Below are 17967 nucleotides of genomic sequence, written 5' to 3' on the forward strand. Positions count from 1 at the left end.
CTCTGTTACGAGTAAAAGTCCTGCATTCAATCGTTTGCATTCAAAAGTATTCGCATAAAAATGAACTAAAAAAGTAGCAACAGTAAAAACACTCATTCTGTAGAATACATATTATATTATTGTAATTTAATTTTTGATGCATCACTTATTTAAGTTGTTGTTAGTAAAAGTGGAACTCATTTTAAGGCACACACACAAAAAAAAAGTTATGCGTTGGCCGGGAATCGAACCCGGGTCAACTGCTTGGAAGGCAGCTATGCTAACCACTATACCACCAACGCTTACGGTAAGCTATGGGTCTCGGTGTCAATCTCAACTGAGTTTTGGGGCAGTTCCTGATTGTATCGATGTTTTTTAATATGAGAAATTAAAGTTAACAGACATTTAAAGCGATTCTTTCGCCCCGTAGTCATTTTGTAACAAGACATTTATCAAAAAGACTTCATAAAAATGACAAAAACGTCGGAAAAGGCGATTAAGCCTTCAAAAAAAGCAATAAAAATGTCGCAAAAAACTGCAATGAAGATATATAGATGGATGGATAGATAGATAGAGAGATACTTTATTGATCCCCAATGAGAAATTCAAGGTCCCAGTAGCTCAAAGACATCACACACAACATACATATACATCATAAACAGGATGATACAATAAGAAATCCAGATGAATAATATGGACAATAAAAGAAAAGATACCAAATGAATGTAGTAAGGGATGTAGGTTATAAGCATGAGAGGCCTGCAGTGACAGGGCAGGGACTGACCCTGTGATTCAGTCTGCATGGTAGGTGCTCTATGAGTGTGTGTGTGTGTGTGTGTGTGTGTGTGTGTTTGTATAGGCCTATATATATATATATATATATATATAATCACCAAAGTACATATTGGAGCCATGTTTCACAAAACAAAAAGTATAAAACAGCAACTAAAACGTCGCAAAAAAGTGGAAAAATGTGTTATCTTTTTTCTTTTTAAGTCGAAAAAAAAATGACAAACGGCAAAAAAGTCGATATAAATAAATAATGGAGCCATTTTTTTTCACAAGCCGCATTCTGACACTATAATGTTATTTTTCAGACGGACACATCAGGAGAAAATTAACTTCATTTACGAGTTTCTGTCTCAAGAACAAACCATAGACAGTTAAAGAAATGGACAGAGTGACGCCATTGTTTTCCTCGGAGACCAGTGAAGGATATCAGAAGTCTCTTTCCCGGTGCTGGCTGAGCGTTACTGAGCAGCCTCCAACTGAGCTTGAAGACGTAGATGTGACGTGAGCAACCTGTCTGAAAGTGTGAAGTCTTCTGGTAGCTGTGCCGAGAGAAATCTCAATCATTCCCAATCTTACAGAGACGGAGAGCGTAGGTATATGTAAGGAGATAACATAGGCACAGGCTAATTACTGATCACTAACATGCTAGTTAACATTAGTCATTAAACCTAAACAGATAATGGAAGTCCAAACTGCCTGTGAGCTTCTCCTGTACTATACGGTAATTCCTCTACTGTGTGACAGTAAGTCTCGTGGTTATGACCCAATCGTTAGCCTATTGTTATAAAAGCGTCTGCTACGGAGCCATAACGTGAGCTACAAGGTAATGGAGCCTTTTATACATTGTCGTGTTTCTTTAGAAATAAAAAATGTCAAAGTGACGTCCTGTGTGCTGCTGTCACCACACGGTAACAACTCACGACAAGTACCTGTCGGGACACATGTTTTCCGTACAGTTACCTGTCGGGACACAGATGTTTTCCGTACAGTTACCTGTCGGGACACAGATGTTTTCCGTACAGTTACCTGTTGGGACACAGATGTTTTCCGTACAGTTACCTGTCGGGACACAGATGTTTTCCGTACAGTTACCTGTCGGGACACAGATGTTTTCCGTACAGTTAACTGTCGGGACACAGATGTTTTCCGTACAGTTACCTGTTGGGACACAGATGTTTTCCGTACAGTTAACTGTTGGGACACAGATGTTTTCCGTACAGTTACCTGTTGGGACACAGATGTTTTCCGTACAGTTAACTGTTGGGACACAGATGTTTTCCGTACAGTTACCTGTTGGGACACAGATGTCTACAACAGTGTATGGGTGACCTAAAGCCTTTATTCATAGAATACTAAGCTATTAAAATAAATTTTGACATGCTTTTTTTATATCAAAACAAAGTGCAGTGTGAACACAAACCCAACCAAATGAAAAATGCCACAATGTTGCAACTTCACCCTCGACTCACAGCGAGTCCACCGAACTATAGGTGTGAAAGCGCCCTAAATGTATTTCTCATTATTTACAAGAAGCACAATAGCGCTAAGCCTATAACTTCAACGGTCAATCCATGATAGTTTGGGATGAAAGTCATCCTGGCCCCCCACTTTCCCTCTGCTCTCCATGTGGCCTCCGTGCAAAGTATGCTTTTTTGTCATACCAAGGGCTAAGAGGAAGTTAAAGAGGCCATGTTGAAACACCAATGAAACCAACCCCAGATTTAATACTGAAAGATTTTCGTTTCGGCTGTGAGGACGTTTCTATTTATTGTAACATTTGATCATGTGACCAAGGTCCATCCAGTGAGACTGCACATTTCATAGTGTGGTGTGGCCACACACACACACACTCTGACTGAGGGATAAGGAGCGCCGCTTCACTTCGTCTGATGAAGTTGAAGCTCCTTTTCTACGCAGACCTGCTGAGGACAGAAGAGACCCACGCTGATGGCTGAAAGTTCAGTAAGTGGAGCTATGATTGGTTGAGATGATGTCATTGATTGTTGTTTTTGGAGAAACGGTTGAATTGATGGTGAAAGTGTGACTGTTTAAAGCTGTGAATAGAGATAGCCACCTGTGTGAGCAGCAAGCAGAGAGAAGTCCAGATGAAGTGTTGCTTTGAATGAGAAAGATGAGTTCAGTGTGATTTAGGGTCTGTCAGGACTCTTAGAGATGTGTAGGGGAAGGTCACAGACGGGCGAGGATTAGGACTCAGCAGGAAACACTTTGTTGCTGCGGTGAAAACAAGCTGCGATGTAACGTTATCGGGCAACTGATCAACATCTCCAACCACAGTTAAGTTTAGACACCAAAATGACTACCATATTTTCCGGACTATAAGTCGCACTTTTTTTCCTACTTTGGCTGGTCCTGCGACTTATAGTCAGGTGCGACTTATATATCAAAATATATATAATTTAACATGTTTTTAAATGTTAATTCATACTGAAAACATCACCGTCTACAGCCGCGAGAGGGCGCTCTAGGCTCAACTATACGCTGCTCCTAAAGACAACTGAGAAAGAAAAGAGATAACAAACTGCAGGTAGTAAAATATGCAGCCGAAAACGGTGATCGATCAGCAGAAAGAAAGTCTGAAATGAGAGAGAAACTTGTGAGGGAGACTGGAGAAAAGGTGACTCTTACTGCAATGAAGAAAACAAAGAAAGCTAATCGGCTAATCGTGGGCTGAAAGTTACGTTAACATACCGGACACCTACCGTATTCAGCCTGTTGTTCTGTGTGCTATTGTGTAGTTGACAGATGAAAAAGGCTGTTTTTGGTCTTGGATTTTGTGAAATAAAATTCTAAATAAATGCAACTTATAGTCCGGTGCGACTTATATATGTTTTTTTCCTCTTCATTACGCATTTTTTGACTGATGCGACTGATGCGACTTATACTCCGGAGCGACTTATAGTCCGGAAAATACGGTAGTTAAGACTGCTTATCCACATGTTGATAATTACACAAAAAGATTAACCATCACTTTAACTTGTGTGTGTGTTAAAATAGGCGTACTGATGATGTAAAAAATCTTCAGAACATTGCTATACTCTGTCTTTGTTTGAGAATGCTGCTTCATTTAGTGCAGTTTTTACGCCTCTAATTCCCCCAGTAAGAGCGTGCGCCCCTATGTATGCTGAGTCCTTTGCAGCGGCCCGGGTTTGAATCCGACCTGCTGCACTTTGCTGCGTGTCATTCCCTCTCAGTCTCTCCCCCGTTCCTATCTATCCACTGTCACTATCGAATAAAAAATAATCAAAAAAATGAATGACTAGTCCAGCTGAGCAGGCATCAAGTAGGCCTTTCCAGTTCAATAAACCAAGTACTGCCATCTGACTCACACATCACAAGACAATGTTACAATGAATTAAATCATACCAAAGCATTGTATGGCTCAAGACTATGGCGATATAGTATTCACTAAAAATCACCCAAGCAGAAAGCACAATAGTAATTCTGAAACGTGATTGACTGAAGATACAACAATGCCATCACACAACACAGCTGAGTGCAGGTTGCAAAATAACAGTCACTTAGTCAGCTGCAACTTCACAAACTGCAAAAGCCAACATATAGGCTACTGCACTTGACCACTAAGTCTCACACAGGCCTATAGCAGCATCACAAAATTATGATGCAATACGTCTGATATGCATGGCTTTTCAATAAACTAAACTAAATATGTACATTATCTGGTCACACACACTGTCACAACAGATTATTTTAGTCTACTCAATTTACAGATAGCATAATAGCTCTTACATTTAGAAGTTCTAATTTCTTGTCTTTTTCTTTGCAAAGTCACAGATCAAATCCGCAAAGTCACAGATCAAATCCTCAAAGTCAAGCTCCCTCAGCAGCTCGCTAAACCCTACTACAAATGCGTTGCTGTGTGTTGGTAGCACTTTACAGGCAACGCAATAAATGTCTCCGGTGGACAGTGAATATAGAATCCACTCCCGTGGTACAGTTTCACCGTGGTGAAGGTGTCGGGTCAGCCTCGTTAGTGAGACAGTGTGTCTTTCTGCCGCCAGCCTCGTCCCCCTCCGAGATACTGGATATTTAGCCGCCCGATTCTGAAAGGCTAATATCCCTCTGGGTATAATTTCTTCCTGGACGGTCTCTGTAATCGGTCCCCATAGTGCAGGCTCTTCAGAGATGATAGTACCTGAGATGCCAATACCTTGTTCTGTAATGCTGATGACCGGCCGTTAGCTACCGTTAGCTGTGGCTGAGTGTAGCTGAGTGTAGCTGGTAGAAGGCAGCGATTCTTTGTTGGCTAGCTCCTCGACATCCTCCTCTTCGTCATTCCCAGCTCTTTTAAAAAAGCTATTTATTCGTGGGACATTTTTTATAGCAGCCGCTTCTTTCTCTCCCTTTTCCACACTTTCACTCGCTGATACAACACAATCTGAAAGGGGATCAGTTACAAATTAATTCCACTCTTTCAATCTCAACTCGTTCTTAGAAAACTGATCTTGAATCAGTACGATGTAAACAACCTGCTCTATGCCCACCCACCTTTATCATTAGCCAATCTACACAGTGCATGCGGCTTTCTCCCAATCATTACCTGTCCAGTCATCATACTGACAATCACGAGACTTAATTTTTTTGTAAACAACTTTTATTTTATTCTGATTGGATAATTATCAACATAATGATTAGCCCATTTGGTAATCCGGGCTTGATCGCAGTTTTCCAACAAGGGGTGCTGCCGCACCAACAGGGGGTGCGGCAGCACCCCTAGCACCCCAACTTCCCGTGCATATTACTCCCTCCAGCTTTCAAACCACGAGCCGTTTTATTTCTCTCCAGCAAATACACTCACAACTGTGTAGTTCAGGGTGCCTCGGAATGCAGAGTGTTCCCAGTAAATACACACAGCTGGACAAGCAACCCGGTCTCACGGCAGTTCGTGTAAATGTCCACGTTATTCTTAATCTATTATTACGTGTTCACGGAGACGTTTTTTACGTGTAAATGTAACGTTATTTTCTCGCGAGGCGGGCCGCTGGGGACCCGCTGGATGAGACGGCCGAAAAAAGGACGCTCCATAATAACGGGATGGCGGAGGTTGGGTTTAGGAAAAAACTTAGGGGGAAAGGGCGCCTTAAACGATGGGGAAAGGGAGCCTTAAACGCCGGGAGACGCGCCACAGTAACACGCGGGACAAAACGCCACACGCAGGGACGCCATCCCTGGGAAACAAAGCGCTGCACGCGGGACGCGATCCCCGCTCGCCCGGGTGAAAGTCCTGTGTTGTTTGATCCATCCACCACCCCGACCAACCACCCTACGCGGATTTTCGGCTTTTTATATTACTCCCTACTATTTTCGTGCTGTGGCCACAAAATATGCTTCCCATTGAAATACATTACTTTACATTTTCGCGTTGTCCACCACGTAAAAACCGACAAAAACGTCTCCGTGAACACGTATCAATAGATTCAAATAACGTCACATTTACACAAACTTCCATGAGACCGGGCTGGGACAAGATATGTCTGATTAGGATAGATTAGCTCCATCAACATATTGATGTATGTTCTGGCAAAGCCAAAACAATGCTTTCACTGAGAAGGGGTTTGCAGTCAAGCTGCAATTATTAGCAGTTAGTAAGAAGGTACGCTGATATAAAATAACATAAAATTGCTTTAAATATTCAATTTTTAATGCATTAAAATGAGTAATGGGTATTAATACAAAGACATTCATTGTTTTGGCAGAACATAAATCAATTTGTGGATGAAACGAAGCTTCCTTATCAGGTATATCTGGTGTATTTACTGGGAACACTCCACTCTCCCAGGCAACCTGAACTACCCACCAGTTCCTGTATTTGCTGGAGAATAAAACAGCTTGTGGTTTGAAAGCTGGAGGGAGTTTCAGACTAAAACCTTCATGGTTATATTCACAGAAAAGCTAAGCTACCTGTGGTTTATTTAGATATCCACAATCTGATTTATTAACTCTCCACAGAGTCTAAAACTAAGTGTTCCCTTCTCTATTTTCTCTCTGTTTGTGATACAGAAACTCTACAGCAAGCTAACATTAACTATGCAGCTAAACAGAGACCCTCCCAGGTAATGTTTTTATCTTTGTAAACTTAATACGGGGACACTGCCCCAGGGGCGTCACTTGACCTAGAGCTGCACTGGGACACAAGCCCCCCTAGGCGGGTCCATGGGCATGCTCCCCTGTAAGAAAATGTTGTCTATTTTATTGTTTGAATGCATCAATCTGGTCCATTTAGAAAAGAAATTCAGACAACCAGCGGCCGGACCTAAGTATGGAGTAGTTTTGGAGACATGCCTCTTTGTAATTATGACATATTATTATGGCAAAACATATTCCCCAAAATTATGATTATGCTTATTTTTGAAAAGAAAGTGCTGTAGTATAACCAGCAGAAGACTAATTATGTGTGAGGTAAGTTTAGAGACAGCCTCTATTTTATTAATAAAATAGTAAAGTTTTTGGCAAAACTTATTCCCCAAAATTATGAATAGGCTTATTTTTTTAAAGTAAGTGCTGAAATACAACTAGCAGGAGTCAAGTTATAATTGAGGTAAGTTTGGAGACACTACCTTATTTAATCATTAAATTAATGAATATTTTTGTTGGGTATTGTAGTTTGTAGACGGTGTGGTGGAAACTTTTCTTGTTTGCAGCAGGGTGTATTTCAAAAAGGACAAGATGAAACAAATAAGACTATTTGAGAATGAAACCAAAGTTTGGTCTTTGAGTATTTATTTATATTTGCAAATATAGGAACACAGTTTGACATATACAACAGTACAGTGGGAAAGTGTCTTCTTCGAAGAAGAAAAAGCACACAGCTTATTTACATCTTCAGTGAGATAGAACGAGATGCGCCCTGCCTAAACATGACTCGGCATTTCTTACAATCAATCAGACATAGTAGCCATTCAGGAGCTACTTTGCTTCTACCTCTCTGTACCACTTTCTACCCCAAGGTTAGACATCCCTTTTATCTCATCTCATGGATGCTTGGTTAGGTGCCTTTGGCAATCTTATTGATGCTAAAAGTCTCCTTCAGCGCTTTAAGTAAACGCGCTTGGTCGGGACTGTTGCCGTCCCTTTAGCGCTATAAGTAAACGCGCTTGGTCGGGACTGTTGCCGTCCCTTTTGACACAGTCATGTTAAGGAAAAGGTCATGGTTGGGCGTACGGTTCTGTGACACGCGAGAGGAAAGAAAAAAACGACAATTGCAAGCGTGACAAGCGGTACGCGAACCTCCTTACGTGGAAATTCGCCGTTACATACTACTCGCTAAATCTACTATCTAACTGCTGCTCTGCCCGGTGAGTTATACAAATACGCTGAAAGATGCCTTTTTCGCCGCATCAGACGCTGACAGCCACTGTCCAAAGGTCCTTATTTTACGAGTTCGGAATGAGAATGGGTTGGAGAATGAGATGAACTCCCTTTCAGCATTGTGAGAGAAACTAAAAACAGAAACAAGACAAGAATATAAAGAATCATGCTTAAATGTTATTTTGCCAATACAACGGTCCCTAAGCACTCGTCTTACTGCCGTCTCTCCACCGGTGTTATTTCTCCAGGTTGGAGGATGGCTCGTTTTGATGAAAATTAGTTTGTAGTGCATTGTTTACCTTACTACGGTAGGAAAGATGCGTTGTTGGTGATTTAATAACATTTCGCTGTAGAGTTAGAATCTGTGAATATCTTTCTAACTTTACCGAAGTTGAGCTCTGTGCAGCGCTTACTCTGGCTCTGTTGAGCGCGTGTGCGTAGAGTGTGTGTCTATACGTTTGGTCAATGTTTTCTTTCTCTCATTCAAAATTCGGGTCTGTCAGTCACAGTGAAAACCGTGGACATTTCCGGGGACAGCTCCAGCCGGGGACAGGTCACAGAAACCACAGGTCACCATACCTTAAGTCTATTTAATTATTTATATGATCACAAAAACAGTGTAATCAAGAAAAAACATGATTTGCTCATTAAGTTCAGCAAACTCTTATTTAGTCTTGTGTTATGAATAACATGACCAGTTTGTGATTAATTTACAGTATATAGAATCCTTTCAGTTTAGAAGTTGATTAATGAGATTCCCCACAGTAACAGTCTTTTATTCACTGTAACAAAACATAAAATCATAACTTATAATGTTTCTCACTGTCTCATCCCTGAAGAAGAAGTATAAATACACAGAAGTTTACACAGAAGTATAAATGAAGTTTTAACTGCAGATGTACTGCCCTCTGGAGGCTCAGGGCGGTAACTACAGTAACAGAAAAGACTTCAGGCTTTCAGGATCAATCAAACACATGGAGAGATTATTAACCAATCAACATCACAGCAGATATTTTCTAACACAGTTCCTGTTTTTAACAGACCATCCAACCAGGAGAGTTTCACGTCCATCCAACGTCCAAGACACCGACTGTAAGTCTGTTTCATTATTTTTACACAGGAAATACAGGAAATAAATAGCCACATTATTTAACCCCAAACGAAGGAAAAACCCCAACAAAAAGTTTGTTTATGTCTGAGATCTGCTTCTCAGTGCAGAGTGTGTGTGATGGTGAACAGACTGATCTCTGATTTCAGCAGCTGATGTTCAGTAAGTGTTTCTGTCCACAGGAGAAACTCTCAGTCCTGTAGAGGACTCAGAGACACTGAGGAGCCAGGAGAGAACCCAAACCCAGGATACAGAGGCTGTGTGAATGTGGTGTTGAAGGTGTGGAGGTGGATCAGTGAGGCAGAGGCGACTGTGTAGAAGGACAGAGAGCCAGCAGGAAAGTCCACATACACTGCTACTCTACCAGAGATGGAGGAGGAGATGGATGTTAGTCTCCTATTGTGACTGACAGAGTAACCACGATCAGAGCACAACACACACCAGGACTGATCATTAGCTCCGAACAAACAGTCATCACTGTTTCCTCTCCTCTTGATTCCTCTGTAACTCACTGATATATAAACCACTCCTCTCCTCTCAACCTCCCAGTAACAGCGACCAGTCAGACCATCTCTACACAGCAGCTGATAGTAGGACTCAAACCTCTCTGGATGATCAGGATATGGCTGCTTCTCCTCACACATGTCACCTTCCTGTTGTTGTCAGACAGTTTGAGTTCTCTGCTCACTGTGTTTGTGTCCAGTTCCGAGCTGACAGCCATCTGATGGAGAAAAACAAACAAAAACAAACAGCACAATTAACAACTGTTGGTATTTATTAACTCTTTTGTTCTCTTCCATCAAGTGTCTACTGCATCCATATTGCCCAAGGCGGTAACGTAAAAAACCAGGATAAGGGATTAAGCCGGGATATTCAGGTTATCCTGGATGAATTTAGCTTTGACTTGGTTGCACAAAAGCAGGTTGAATTAAGCCCAGCCAAGTAACCATGGCGATTTATTCTTTGCGGCTAGCCTGGTCCAGAGCAGGCTAACAGCCAGGCTAAGATTAATCCTGGAGTCTGATGTGTTAAATCAGCTGACGCTCTGATCCGAAATAAACGTGTTTAACAGTTATTCCGTTGTCTTCTGAATGTGTTCTGCTTTATTTTTATTAACATGCATTACTTGTCACTATTGCTGTCACGAGTTTGATTTAAATCCTACTACTGCAGTTGTTGAGATGGTAATGGTAAAAATACGATACGAAATACGACGATACGGAGGAAATGGGCTTCCTCCGCTGCTGTCCCCGTGGAAATGTGCCTCCCCGTGCAAACACGGGGAGTGGGGAGGCAGGGGGATCCTCCCACACCGTGCAGCGGACTCTAAAAGCGGACTTTTAGCATCAATAACAACGACAATGGCACCTGATCAAACGTCCTTCTTAATCATTTTATTTTGGTGCTGTCACTTGTCATCTTGGAGCTTGGGAGTGAGAAAAAAAAACCATGAATAATAACAAGCATTGTTTATGAGATATGCTTACAGTGTGTATTGAAGTCACTTCTTTTTCTAGTTTTTGTCCAAGATATTTAGAATTAGATATAGCTTATGAAGATCTGTGCATATGGTTGTAAAACATATTCTCGCATTATGAATAAGCTTTGAAATTAAGCATAGTCCTTATAAATTTCCCAGGAACAAGAATTATTGTTTTTTTATTTATATAGTGCTTTACAGGCTACTCAAAGACACTTTACACTAAAACCAGCACATTTAGCGCACAAAAACAGATACAGCAATAAAACCAACACATAAAACAAGCATATTAAAGCAATTAAAACGTGGAGTGACTAAGTAGATTTTTTTTTTAAATCCATACGTATTCAGTCGGTCCGCTATTGTCTGTCGGGCTTTTTCTTTCCGTTTGATAATTTCCCTTTTTGCATATTATATGTTTCACCTCCTCGTAATTTTCCATTAGAAGCTGCTGCTCAGCGGGTGAAACATATGCTGCACACGTCTTTTCCATTTCTGCATCAGTAAATCTGTGATCGATACCGTGGTCTATTTAAGAAATCCGTGAACGTGCACTTATCCCAGCTATGTACACCTGGCTTGACATAGCTTCACCTACTTATCCTGGCTCGGCAAACGTGCAACCGATTAAGCCGCGGTGAGTGGATCACACTAAGTCAAGCTGCGCTTTTTCATTTATCCTGGATTTCTTTATTCTACTTTTGTGCAATAGGCCCCTGGTCTGTTTGTCTGTTTATAAAGCATGAAGTATAAAATATCACCCAATTCTATTTTACACCTTATAGTCAACTCATTATAACTCATTACCAGAGTTTGATAGTTTTACACTTATTCTTTGGGATTCATGGTCAATAAAACTCATTTACATGAAATTATAAACAAGTTTACAGTAAAATAATCAGAAATTATTTCTTTCTTTGTCCAGTTTTGTGTGTGTGTGTCTGTGTGTGTGTTTGTGTGTGTGTGTGTGTGTTTGTGTGTGTGTGTGTATGTGTGTCTGTGTGTGTCTCTATGTGTTTGTGTTTATGTGTTTGTGTGTGTGTGTGTCTGTGTGTATGTTTCTGTTTGTGTCTCTGTGTGTTTGTTTGTGTGTGTGTCTCTGTGTTTGTGTGTGTGTATGTGTCTGTGTGTTTGTGTGTGTGTCTCTGTGTGTTTGTGTGTGTTTGTGTGTCTCTGTGTGTGTGTGTGTGTGTGACTATGCATGTGTCTCTGTGTGTTTGTGTGTCTCTGTGTGTGTGTTTCTGTGTGTCTGTGTGTGTTTTTGTTTTTTGTTTTTATCAGTAGATGTGTTGCATGTTTTAACAGTTATTATTTGCATGGTTTGTGGATTTGCTGTGTTTGTTAGACTGAGAATTAGGATTATGAGAAGCAGCTGTGATTGCCTGTCGGTAATCCCCCACAGCTCATGATTGGCCACAGGATCTAATGTTTTGCTTGTTAAAGGTGAACAAGTGAACAACTAATATCAGCGATGATCAATAGAAACAAAGCTCTCTGTTGGCTCCACTGTTGATGAAACGTAATGATAAGTTCTGTTGGATCATTGTGTTCAGTTTGTTGTGTTTGTGGATTTTAAAATCCTATCCATTGAGTTCTAACATCTTTCCAGCCACTAAAACAGAAACTCTGGAGCCTTATGTGGCTACGGCGAAAGTTCTCATGAGAGCACGTGTCAAACTCAAGGCCACATCCGGCCCGCGGGCCTTGAGTTTGACACATGTGAATGAATTAATTATCTTTGGCCTGCATGACAAAATGTATTTACTATTTGAGCTGGCCTGCTGGTATATCGCAATCACCACCATAATAGTACAAATCCCACAATACACTTGCCGTGCATCGGCACGTCAATCACAGGCCCGCAAAAGCGTGCAACAATCGTCAACTAACCCTCTCCCCAAAAAATGGCTAAACGAAAGGTGGACTTTGAAAACAGGGGTTTTCAAGACAGGTGGGAGGCACAGTATATGTTCGCGGATGTAAAGGGCAAAGCTGTGTGTCTCCTGTGCGGAGACAGTGTGTCTGTAATGAAAGAATACTACATAAGAAGACACTATGAAACGAAGCACCACGACAAATACAAGCATCTGGACACGACACAAAGGCTACAGAAGGTAGAAGAGAAGTCTGGTGTCACAGCAGGCTATGTTCACTAAAGCCAAATCACAAAGCGAGGCTGCTGTTAAAGCCAGTTTTATTGTGGCAGCAGAGGTTGCAAAATCTGCCCAGCCCTTTACCGAGGGGGATTTTGTCAAAAACTGCATGATTAAAGTTTGCGACGCCGTGTGCCCAGAAAAAAGGCAAGCATTTTTAAATGTGAGCCTGAGCCGAAACACTGTTGCTGACCGTGTGCGTCACTTTGCTGCCAATCTCCAACAACAGCTTGTGAGAAAGGGAAACGATTTCATCGCATACTCCCTTGCTGTGGATGAGAGCACCGACACTTCTGATACTGCCCAGCTGTCAATTTTCATCCGTGGAGTGGACTCAAGCCTGTGAGTAACAGAAGAGTTTTTGGGATTACACTCAATGCATGGCACAACTATGGGGAAAGATATCTTTGAAGAGGTGTCCAGATGTGTAGATAAAATGGGGTTGCCGTGTGATAAACTTGTGGGACTGACAACAGATGGAGCGCCTGCGATGTGTGGTCAAAAAAGTGGATTGGTGGGGAAGATCCGAGAAAAGATGCAGGAGGAAAACGTCACAGGTGAGCTGACAGCTTATCACTGCATCATACACCAGGAATCCTTCTGTGGCAAAGCCTTGAAAATGGAACATGTGATGAGCATCATAACACGAGTGTTTAACTTTATCAGAGTCAAAGGTTTAAATCACTGCCAGTTCAAGTCTTTTCTGGCGGAGTTAAGTTCAGAATATGGTGACTTGCCCTATCACACAGAGGTGCGATGGCTAAGCCAGGGAAAAGTGCTGGAAAGATTTTTCGAAGGTGCGGAGGAGATCTGTGAGTTCATGGAAAGCAAAGGGAAAGACACAACATAGCTCCGAAATAAAAAGTTTCTGTGTGAAGTGGCATTTGTGTGTGACATCACGAGCCACCTGAATGCGCTCAACCTGCAGCTTCAGGGGCGGGGCCGTGTCATCACTGACATGTACGCTACAGTGAGGGCTTTTAAAACCAAGCTGCACCTGTGGGAGACGCAGATGGTGCAGGAAAACTTGAGCCATTTTCCGCACTGCCAAACAATGAAAGAGCAGGTCGCTGCCGCCGTTTTCCCAACTGCACAGTTTGTTGAAAAACTCGGCATACTTGGTGCTGACTTCACACGGCGATTTGTCGATTTTGAAGCCCAAAAAAGCAGGTTTGAACTGCTCAGTAATCCATTTACAGCCGACATGGAAAGCGCACGATTAAACCTCCAAATGGAGCTGATTGAGCTCCAATGTAGTGACACACTGAAGGCAAAATATGAGTCTGTGGGCGCTGCAGAGTTTCCACGTTTCATCCCCAATACAATGCCCCAGCTGCGCTCCCAGGCTGCTCAAACGCTCTCTATGTTTGGCAGCACATACTTGTGTGAACAACTCTTCTCTTTGATGAAGATAAACAAAACTTCACACAGGAGTCGTCTTACTGATGAACACCTTCACTGAATCCTGAGGATTTCCTCAGCTCAGAGCCTCACCCCAGACATAGATGAACTTGTATCCAAGATGAGACACCAAGCATCTGGCTCAGACCAGTGAGCATTTCAGAGCTGCAAACGGTGCTTTGACGCATTTTCAGTCTTTAATGCAGTTTCATTTTTGCATTTTTTTTCTCTGGCTACTACAGGACATTTGATTTTCCTTTGAAGTAAATAACTTTTGGCTGTTGTTTGCCTGTAGAAAATGTTTTCACTTGAAATTACTCTGGAAAAACTGCAGATAGAGCCATAAGAAATTAGTGAAACTGATTTTATTTATTATTTTTATTTCTTTTATTTCCTAATTAATGTTGTTTTATAGGCCTTGTTGGTTTCAGGTTCATAATAATAATAATAATAATAATAATAATAAGGTTGTTTCAATAAGTTTTCAATAAACGTTGAACCCGTCCGGCCCTTGACTTATAGCAATTTTTTAATGTCGGCCCACTGTGTATTTGAGTTTGACACCCCTGGTGTAGAGCCTACGCAGAAGCATAAATCTGCCTTTAGACTCAACTCTCTTCTATAAACACATTAGGCAAGATGTTGCTGAACAAAATCCAACCTCAACCAGCAGTCTGCTTATTTTGCTTGTACTGATTGTCTGTCAGATTGAGTCCCTTCTGGTTTTACCCATCTTCTGTAATGATATTTGATGTTGTCTTGTTTTAACTGCTTGTGCTGATTGTCTGCTTAACATTGGTCTGTATTCATTGCCTGCATTAGTAATTACTACATGATGCTGCCTGACTCCTCTAAGATCTTCATTCAGTTCAGATGTTTCATTTTCTTGCTGGTTAAGATTTGAGATGTGTGTTTTATTTATTTTTTATATTTAATATCAGGCAGAGGGACAACAGGGGAAAATTATCCTTTTGGCCCATTTACAGGGATGTTGATCAATGTGCATTTACCCTGATAATTAGTAAAAATAAAATAAATCAAACTTAAAACAAACTCACACCTCCCCAAAACCCGGTCCCCCAACCCCCCCCCCCCCCCCCCCCCCCCCCGAAAAAAAAAAAAAAAAAAAAAAAAACACAAACACAAAAAAGGACCCCCCCTAAAAAAAAAAAAAAAAAACCCTCCGGGTGGGGGGGAAAAAAAACGGTTTTGTCCATCTGCCATACCTGAGAGTTTTCAGTTTCCAGTCATGATCCTCAAGCCCTGCTGACAGCAGCGTCACTCCTGAGTCTCCTGGATGATTGTAGCTCAGGTCCAGCTCTCTCAGATAGGAGGGGTTGGAGCTCAGAGCTAAGGCCAGAGAAGAACAGCCTTCCTCTGTGACCAGACAGCCTGACAGACTGCAAAAACACACACAGACACACCAATTTGCTCAATAGACGCATTAGATCCTCATAACAGCAACAAAAACTGTCACTGATGGTGTTCTGAAGTCCTGTAATAAACCTGCTCTTTGTATATCCAAGTAAAATTTCTGTTTTGTGAACAGATACTTAGACTTAGACTTAGACTTCTCTTTATTGATCCCTTTGGGATGACTCCCGCAAGGAAATTAGATTTCCAGTAGCAGATTTTAGCATCTTACAAAAACACTCTTTAAATAGAAAAAGGATAGACAAAATACAGTATAAGAATAACAAAACACAACAATAAAACTTTTTAGCTAAATATTTTTTCAAAAATAAACAAACAGTAAAACAACAATAAACTACAGATAAATAAAGATAGATATATAGGTATATAGGACTATGTATGGTATTGTGTTATTATACAGTTAATAAATAAATGACATTTAGCATAAACTAGCAGTTAAGAGCAGTTAGAGTGTCCAGGTATGTATGTGAGTAGATTATTAATAATTTATTGCACAGTGTTCTGTTCTGTCCTCTTTACCCTATTAAATACTCTAGATACACTATCCTGGTGACAAGCTCCAGAGTCAGCGAACCCCTTCAGTACAATATTGCTGCCTCATCTAATACATAATCATAAAACGGACTAAAGAGACTTAATACTTAACTTATTACTCAGGTCCAGCTCTCTCAGACTAGAGGACTGGGAGCTGAGAACTGAGGACACTGTGTTCATCCAATAATTATTCTATGAAGAAAATAAGAGCTCATGAAACAACTGAACACCAACCTGAGAGTTCCAGTCTGCAATGTGGACTCTTCAGTCCAGCAGACACCAGCTTCACTCCCTAAATCCCTCAGGTTGTTGTTACTCAGGTCCAGTTCTGTCAGACTAGAGGACTTGGAGCTGAGAACTGAGGACAGAGCTTCACAGCTTCTCTCCGACAGGTTACAGCCACTTAACCTGAAGAGGAATCAGCAACACATAAGAAAAAAATAACAAGAAAACATTGTTAGGAAGAAGAAAAACTATATTTAATCTGGATAGTTTTGTGTGCACATACAGAGCTTTGTTGGAGGCTTTGACCACTGGCAGCAGCCTCGAGAAGAGCCTTCTCTGAAGCAGAGTATTTTTTCAGGTCAAACCTGTCCAGATCTTTCTCTGATGACAGTAAGATGAAGACCAAAGCTGACCACTGAGCAGGAGACAGTTTATCTGCAGAGAGACTTCCTGAACTCAGAGCCAGTTGGATCTCCTCACGAGAGAATCATCATTCAGTTCATTCAGACAGTGAAACAGATTGATGCTTCTCTCTGGAGACAGATTCGTTAATCTTCTTCTTGATGTACTTGACTGTTTTCTTGTTTTGCCTCAAACATACTTCCTGTCTGTGTCAGCAGACCTCGTAGGAGAGCCTGATTGGTCTCCAGTGAAAGACCCAGGAGGAAGCGAAGGAACAAGTCCAGGTGTCCATTTGGACTCTGTAAGGCCTTGTCCACAGCACTCTGGTAGAACTGTGTTGATGTTGTTTGTTCTGATTTGTCTCTGAAAACTTTAGAAAACCAGGTTTTTTTCCGTTTCTCCAATAGCAGATTGACTCCAGAGTTGGTGAATGTCAGATGGACATGAAGAGCAGCCAGAAACTCCTGAACACTCAGATGGACGAAGCAGAACACCTTGTCCTCGTACAGTCCTCTCTCCTCTTTAAAGATCTCTGTGAACACTCCTGAGCACACTGAGGCTGCTCTGATATCAATGCTACACTCTGTCAGGTCTGATTCATAGAAGATCAGGTTGCCTTTCTGCAGCTGCTCAAAAGCCAGTTTTCCCAGAGACTCGATCATCTTCCTGGTGTCTGGACTCCAGTGTGAATCCTTCTCGTGTCCTCCATCATACTTGACATTCTTCAGTTTGGACTGAACCACCAGGAAGTAGATGTACATCTCAGTCAGGGTCTTGGGCAGCTTTCCTTCCTCTCTGGTCTTCGACATGTCATCCAGAACTGTAGCAGTGATCCAGCAGAAGACTGGGATGTGGCACATGATGTGGAGGCTTCGTGATGTCTTGATGTGGGAGATGATTCTGTCGGCCTTCTCCTCATCTGTGAATCTCTTCCTGAAGTACTCCTCCTTCTGTGGGTCAGTGAACCCTCTGACCTCTGTCACCATGTCAACACACTCAGGAGGAATCTGATTGGCTGCAGTAGGTCGTGTGGTTATCCAGAGGCGAGCAGAGGGAAGCAGTTTCCCCCTGATGAGGTTTGTCAGCAGAACACCCACTGAGGTGGACTCTGT

General features: G+C 41.7%; 1 non-coding gene and 1 pseudogene across 1 annotated transcript; one reads left to right on the forward strand and one right to left on the reverse strand.

Moving 5' to 3' along the window:
- Positions 1 to 209: 209 nt before the first annotated feature.
- trnag-ucc lies at positions 210 to 281 on the reverse strand. The gene has a single exon. It is a non-coding gene; the product is annotated as a tRNA-Gly (tRNA).
- A 12329-nt stretch (positions 282 to 12610) lies between these two features.
- On the forward strand, positions 12611 to 14414 carry LOC120545625 (annotated as a pseudogene).
- The last annotated feature ends 3553 nt before the right edge of the window (positions 14415 to 17967 follow it).

This window comes from Perca fluviatilis, chromosome 2 (genome assembly GCF_010015445.1).
Source record: "Perca fluviatilis chromosome 2, GENO_Pfluv_1.0, whole genome shotgun sequence".
Lineage (NCBI taxonomy): Eukaryota > Metazoa > Chordata > Actinopteri > Perciformes > Percidae > Perca > Perca fluviatilis.